At 50.7% G+C, this 7156-nt stretch overlaps 1 pseudogene; it reads right to left on the reverse strand.

Annotated features, from left to right (window-relative positions):
• Nucleotides 1–209: 209 nt before the first annotated feature.
• Nucleotides 210–5747, reverse strand: LOC144251145 (olfactory receptor 2W3-like; annotated as a pseudogene).
• Between the last annotated feature and the right edge of the window lie 1409 nt (nt 5748–7156).

A 7156-nucleotide genomic window follows, 5' to 3' on the forward strand; every position in this document is an offset into this window, starting at 1 on the left:
CACAGTGAGCATCCCAAGCGCCCTTCATGAACTGAGAAAAAGTGGAGATCTGCAAGGTTCCATTGTCAGATACAGCGTATTGGGTGACGCAAATACTATGAAATTCAGGGTGACCGTGAGCCTTAGCAACATAAACAGAACACCTCGTGGCTCCTGGTGGAGGTCTGGTTCTTGCTGAATGAGGCAAATAGTGGTTCAGTTCAGTTTATTTAAGTCATTTTGAGAGGCGAAGGCTGCTGCCACACAGGGGACACATTGTTTCCAGTGTGCACAGTGTGGATCCCCTGAGTGAGCGCAGCAGTGGCAGTGGTTGTGGCGGCGATGGCGGCCACTAGGGCAACAATCCCAGCAATGATGAGGCCAATATCACGCCTTGTCCGGTGCAGGATCTCACTCAGAGGATGCTTCCTCCGCATGTCCCATGGACTCCTCCACTCCTTGGACGGGTCCACTGGAAGCCAGGCTTCGGGGGGCATCTGAGGATCAATGCACATTTAGCTTCATAGCCGGTGTAGACAGGTTGGGAGGCAGCAGGATGCATTGACTGCACAAGGGATCTCTGCATGAGTGATATTTACACCATCAGAGGCAGTGATTATGAGCATGGCAAGGGTGGCGTGACCCAAGCTTGTGCACAGTGGGTATGGGTATACTTAGGGATGAAGGCACATGTTGCATTTAGGGCCTTTATCGACCCATTCATGCAGCCTGCTGATGCCTATTGGAAGGGTCTAGTGGCCAGCAATATTGGTGTGATGCGAGATTGATTTCCTGCATAGTGGTGGATGACAGATTGTCCCAGGTAGCAGTTACTTTGTAGCCCACATGGTATTTGGGCACATAGGTTACATTCCAGGGAGCTGTGCCCACCCAGGTGCTTAGGTATTGATCTTCGCAAGAGAAATTTCTCTTTCCAAGGAGATAAGGTGTGGCTGCCACACATGGTTTTCTTGGGGTGCTGTCATTATCAGAGGGGAGCTTTGTAAAGAGTGTTGTTGGGCATGTTGGCAGCCAGGGTTTCTGGCACTTGCCATGGGGGGGTGTCTATGGCCATTGGTAGCGTTAACTACCAAGTGTCAGTGAGAGACAGCCAGCATAGGACTTGTTATATTGATCTAGAAAAGTTTCATTAGCAAGAGCAAAACAGAGGACGGTCCTGGTTGTAGGTCTCATCAACGACGGAGAAACCACTCGGCCGAGCAGGTGTGGGAGTGCTGTGTTCCCCTGCACTGGTGGTCCTTGTACGGCTACCTCAGGATCAATCAGGAAGGAGTTATTAGAAAAGAGCTTAGATAGGGCTCCTTCCCAATTGACCACCGCTAATTTGGTGGCCAAGGGACCAAAGCCCAATTTACCTGGCAGGCAGTTTCACTGCAGGCACCCAGATGGGGTGAGGCTTCTCTCAACATGTACAAACCCTGGACCCAGTTTTAGGAGGGACACTGGACCATCATGCATTTGTGCTGGGATGGAGCTGGGAGATTATAGGTAAATGGCAGGGCACAGTGAAGAGGGCCTAATGTATTTGGGTGGCTGTTTCCATGGAAAATTTTGAAGTTGAAAGAAAATTTGAAGTAAACAAGATTTTGTTCAAGGCATTGTGAGGGCATTTGGTAGAGCCCCCTCCCTCCCCCTGCCCTGTTTTTGTAGCATGGTCATTAATTCCTTGCGTGTTCTGTCTACAATGCATTAAACCTGAGGGTTATAGGGGATCCCAGTGACATGATTTCTGTGCCATGTAGAGCAAAATTCCTTGAAGGCTCTGCTTGCCAAGGCTGTAGCAGTGCCAGTTTTGATGGAGAAAGGAGCTGCCATGATCCCAAAGCACTTAAGTAGCTGGAAATGGCCATTCCACAGCCTGAACAGGTATCAATGACCACATACACATATTTTAATTTCCTGAAGGTACATAGTGAGGGACATCTACTTGCCATAAGGCATTAGATTTTAACCTAGGGGACTTACTCCAGCAGGTTGTTAAGCGACAACAGGAAGGAAAGGGTCATGTTTTTGTGGTCTTGACTAGCTGCTTGGAAGCCTCCTTGGTCAGTTCAGGAAATAATTTGCAGAGGCTCTGGGCATTCTCCCCAGAACTGTCCTGTCCCTCCACCCCCCAGCAAGTGGAGCTGCCTCTTCCTTTATAGCTACCTTATTCCTGCTTTCATGCAGTGGCCAAGGCTGAGGCCAGCAGAGAGGCTTGAGCCCCTTGTGTCCCTGTATCCTGGGTGGCCAAATCCAGTCATTCACTTGGCTGCTTTGTGCTGGTGCCTGCTGCTCTCTGTCCCTTGTTTAGTCCACTCCCTGATCACCTCCTTGGCTGCGGCTTCCCGTCTCCTCCATGAGACACTTTTCCTTTCTTGGATTATTCACTCTGTCCATAAACTGTGACTGAGGGATTTGAGCACATGTCTGCAGATGGCCCCCGGGGCCTATCCCCTGTACTGCCTTCTTTCCCTCTTTCAGGGCACCCAATGCCTGTGGGTACCAAGCAGAGGGCGCTGTGGCGGCGCTGTGTTGGTGGCAGGCTGAGGTCCTCTCCATCAACTTTCACCTCTTATCTTCCACAGACCTTCCAAAGGCTCTCTGGCCTCTTGGAGTGGGTTTCTGGAGACCATGGCTCGGGCCTGTCTGGTGGCCTGGTCATTTCCAAGCCATAGGGCCCCATGCTGAGCAGTGCTAATTGCATTCTTAACTATCCATTGCTACAAGTTTGATGGATAGGAGGAAGCATCCTTATGTTTCAGAATCTGCTCTGGCAAAAGGGTCACAAAAGTCAGGCCCTTCATACTCTCTTGGGTTCCTCTCACGCATACTAATTCCGACCTGCATTTCCATGCAGACAACAGGTGGTTTGCTGGGGAATGGGACAGAACCTGTCCACTTTCTCCAGGCAGGGCTGCAGCGACATTGCTTTTTGGCAAATGAATCACGTGGGGTCTGCCCCCTGGGCCACATTTATAGTTACTCTCTTAACCCTGTGCTCCCACCATTCATGTATCTGTCTCCTAACAGAGGGCAGAAAAAGACAACATGCTTCCTTGCGAGCCTATGGGAGGGAAATACCCGGCCACGCTGAACTCAGCTTTGACGCCACCCAGGAAGACACAGTGGTTCACACCAAGAGCCCGGAGAGAGCTGGGAGGTTCCAGCTGAAATGCTGAGAGCACCACTGTGAACTCAGCAAACTACAGAAGCAGGACCCGGGGACTCCTGTGGCCCTGGTACCAGCCTGCAGGGTCAGGGCTGCACATCCGGGTGTGGAGGACAGGCCCTGTGCTGTTATAAAACCCACAGCGCTGGCCTTAATCAGGCTCCCAGAGGACAGCCCTGCAAATGTGCTGAGAGCTGCAGGCGGACACCTCATCTGCCCCACGGCTCAGAGGACAGCAGTGGCCCTTATGGAGCTGACCCTGAGCCTGGGTGCTGGTCACTTCCTGGGCCCTCCCTCCTTGTCCCCTTTTCTGTTCCCCAGCATCAGCCTTCTCACCTCCCTGTTTCTGAGGGTGGAGATGAGGGGTTCAGGAAGGGGTGACGGGTTGTAGAAGAGCATGAGGACCTTGCCCTGGTCCCAGGAGGAGCGGCTCCTGGCTGCATGTACTTGAGGATGAAGTTCCCGTAGGACAGGGAGCCCAGGGTGAGGGGGCCGCAGGTGTTGAAGACTGTGTCTTCCTGAGGACGACTGCATTCTGAGCACAGCACTGACGATGTGACCACAGGAGACCAGGAGGAAGACCACGGGAAACAGCATGATGCCCACATCCAGGACAAGGACAGTGCCCTCAATAGCCCCCAGGCTGACACAGGCCACAGGGATCAGGATAGGTATCTCACACAGGAAGTGATCCTTCTTCTTGTGCGCACAGCAGTGTAACCATAGGGTCACTGACATATGACCAAGGAGTTGACTGCACCACAGCCTGGAAGTCATGATCACGGTGTAGGCCAGGGGCTTCCAGATAGCCACCAACCTGTCATAGGCCGTGACACTCAGCAGCAGTCCCTCCACTCCACAAGGCCCAGGAACAGGAAGAGCTGGACTGTGCCACTGCAGAGCTAATGGTCTTGTCATGGACACGTAGGTTGTGCAGCAGCTGGGGATGGAGCTGGGGGTGAAGGTGAGGTCCAGGAAGGACGAAGGGGGTAAGGAGAACACGGGCGTGTGGAGGTGGGGTCCAGCTGCGACACCAGGAGGATGGAGTGTGGCCCAGCAGGGTCAGCAGGTGGGCTACCAGGAGGACCACAAAGAGGACCCTGTTCACATTGGGGAAATTGGAGAATCCCAGGAGGATAAAGAGGCCCTGGGTGCTGCCATTGGTCCCATCCATCTCTATGGCACCTGAGGAGAGGTGTCCACAGCAGAAGAGGCAAGGGCTGCTGCAGTGTGGGCTCCTAGCCAGGCTAAAAGCAGCACCATGAGGACTTGTTTACTGACTCACATAACTTCTATCTGTGCTGTGCAGGCTCTGCTGGGATTATTATTATTATTCCCAAGTTATAGAAAGGAAACGGAGACACTTGTGTGAAGTGGATGTCCCACGTGGAGGGGCAGAGCTGGTCTGCACCCAGGAAATGTGGCTGCCATCTTCACCCTTATCCACCTCCAATTCATTGTTACTGCAGATCAGGAGGACACACACCTGCCGAGCTCCATCCTTTGCTTCTACCAGCTACACAAGTTCCTGAGCTCCTGTCAAAACCTCAGAGGCACAAAGAACACCCCAAACAACCACCTGATAGGATTTGGGAAACACAATGTGCAGCTGATCCTTGAACATCACGGGGTTGAAGTAAAAGGCAACTCATACAGAAATCTGGTTCAATATATAAAACAAGCTTAGAGATTTGCAAGCATTTGATAAACTAAAAGACAAAACATACAACTAAATATTCAGTCTTTAAAAAATATTTATTTTTTTAGCTTTTTAGGTGGACACAATGTCTTTATTTCATAGTTGTGCGGTGCTGAGAATCGAACCTAGTTGCTCCTGCATGCTAGGCGAGCACTCCACCATGGAGCCACAGCCCCACCTACATATTCAATCTTTATCAAGAATTTAGAATGTCATGAATGCATAAATCTACGCTCTCAATATGATACTTTATCATTTACTACTATAAAATACACACAAATCTCTTGTAAAAAGTTAAAATATATCAACATTTCCAGAAACAGAAACCATACAAGGTGCCACTTGCAAAGGAGAGAAATAAAAACCAAAGCAAAATTGCAGCAGCAGCATCCCTGCAGGAGAGGAACTCGGGGAGCCTGGCGCTGTGCCATGACCTCAGCCACCCCTGTGGCTGGAAACATGACCTTCTCCTCACTTGAGCAATGGGGACAGGATCCTAAGCCCCTGGCCCCTGTGTGGAGGTTACTGCTCAGGCTTCTGACTCCCAACAGGAAACCCAGGCTCCTGGGACCCCCAGAAGACATGACCCCGGGACCCTCTCCTGACAGTGGAGAGGAAGTGACCCAGAGACACCCCAGACAAAAGGCACCCTGGGATCAAACTTCCCCTGGAGGATGCAGGGATGTGCTCAGAGGAGCATCCTGGGTCCTCAGTCCTAGGGAGCCCCTCACCCTCTCCACCCAGCATCCAGATTGCTGCCTTGTCAGATGAAATATGCAAAAAACCTCCCATGAAATCAAGCTAAAGAGAACACAGACATGAGACAATTTCTGTGACAACACATTCACCATTATTTTTGCCAAAACGTCACGATTTCCCACTCATGATGTAAACCATGGTCGTGGAACTGTGCTCCATTAGGTCATGGCTCAGACTCTGAGTCTGAGGGGGACAACTTCAAATAACACCCACTTAAACCTGTGACGTGCCCACCCCAGAGCTTGGACACGGGGGAAGCAGCAATTTTTGCTTCTGTATACCATTGGACAGTGGGACCCGTGAGCACTGCTGGACCCGGACACTGCCTGCCTCCCGTTTGTCCCACAGCTTTACCAAGAGAAGCCATTGCATTGTGCTGACTGCGCAGGAGACAGCCTCCTGGGGTGCCCTGACCCCCACACTCTGGGCAGCTGGCCCCGAGTCCACCCTGAGCTGTGAATTCTGCTGTCAGGAGTCACGTTAAGTCCTGTGGAGGGGAGTATGGAACAGCTGCTGCGCCCCACAATACATTGGGCCTCACCCCCATTCACATAGTGAGGTGTGGCTCCAGGAGTACCGTCACCCAGTGGGGTCGAGTTACACCCAACTGTTCCTTTGGAATCCTACTCTGTGCTTTTTGGGGATAGAATGTTCCATGGAACCTCCCCTTGTGTGTCCCCTTCCCTTGCTCTGCCCTTGATCCCCACACAGCACTTGAGATGGGCGTGGCCTTCCAGGATGTCAACCTACTGGCAGCAGACATCAGGAAGACTCCACCCCCTGAGTCTTGACCCTATCCTCATTTGAGTGGCTTCTCCCCAATAAAATGGGGCTCCAGGCCTGCTCTCTCTCTCTCTTGCCTCCCTGGCCTTTTATGGGGGGGAGCTGGGTGAGGAAGCCATCACAGAACCAAAGAAAAAGACATTTCTCTGTCTCTGACAATGTCATGCAGCCCAGTTCACCTGGAGTTACCCTGACTGGTTTAGTCCTTTGTCGGGACAAGTGGTGTCCTGTACTTGAACTTCAGTGTAAATTTTAGAAATTTAGTGAGTTTGGAATTTCTCTCCAGAAGTTAAGTGCACTTAGATTTTCAGAGTGTTGTGGGTTGAATTGTAGAAAGTAAGTGAATTAGACAGAAGAAGAAGTTGTGATGTTAGACTCATAAGATCTGGGAATTTTTCGCCTGTAGAAAGATAAAAAATATTTTTGCAATTCTAGAAACCATGAGTAAATATAAAGAATTATGAAGGTGATTCATGGGATATGTTACTAAGTTCGGTGCTTTCCTATGGGAAAATTGCTTTTCTAAAAAGTTTTTATGTTTTTGTGTATTTTTTTATTTTGAAGTATTAGGTAAAGTGTTAGGATGGCCTTAGGCCTGAGCCTAAGCAACTCCACTTTAAAAACTTCAGTTTAACCTGCAGTTTCACCAGGCACAGCCACAGATCCCTCCAGTAAGGCCTCAAACAAGTTCCTTCCCCTCATCCTGATATAGAGAGTGAAGCCCCTGGCAGGCTGTCCTTGCCTGATAAGAGGGAAACCCAGAA

This window comes from Urocitellus parryii, chromosome Y, assembly GCF_045843805.1.
Source record: "Urocitellus parryii isolate mUroPar1 chromosome Y, mUroPar1.hap1, whole genome shotgun sequence".
NCBI lineage: Eukaryota > Metazoa > Chordata > Mammalia > Rodentia > Sciuridae > Urocitellus > Urocitellus parryii.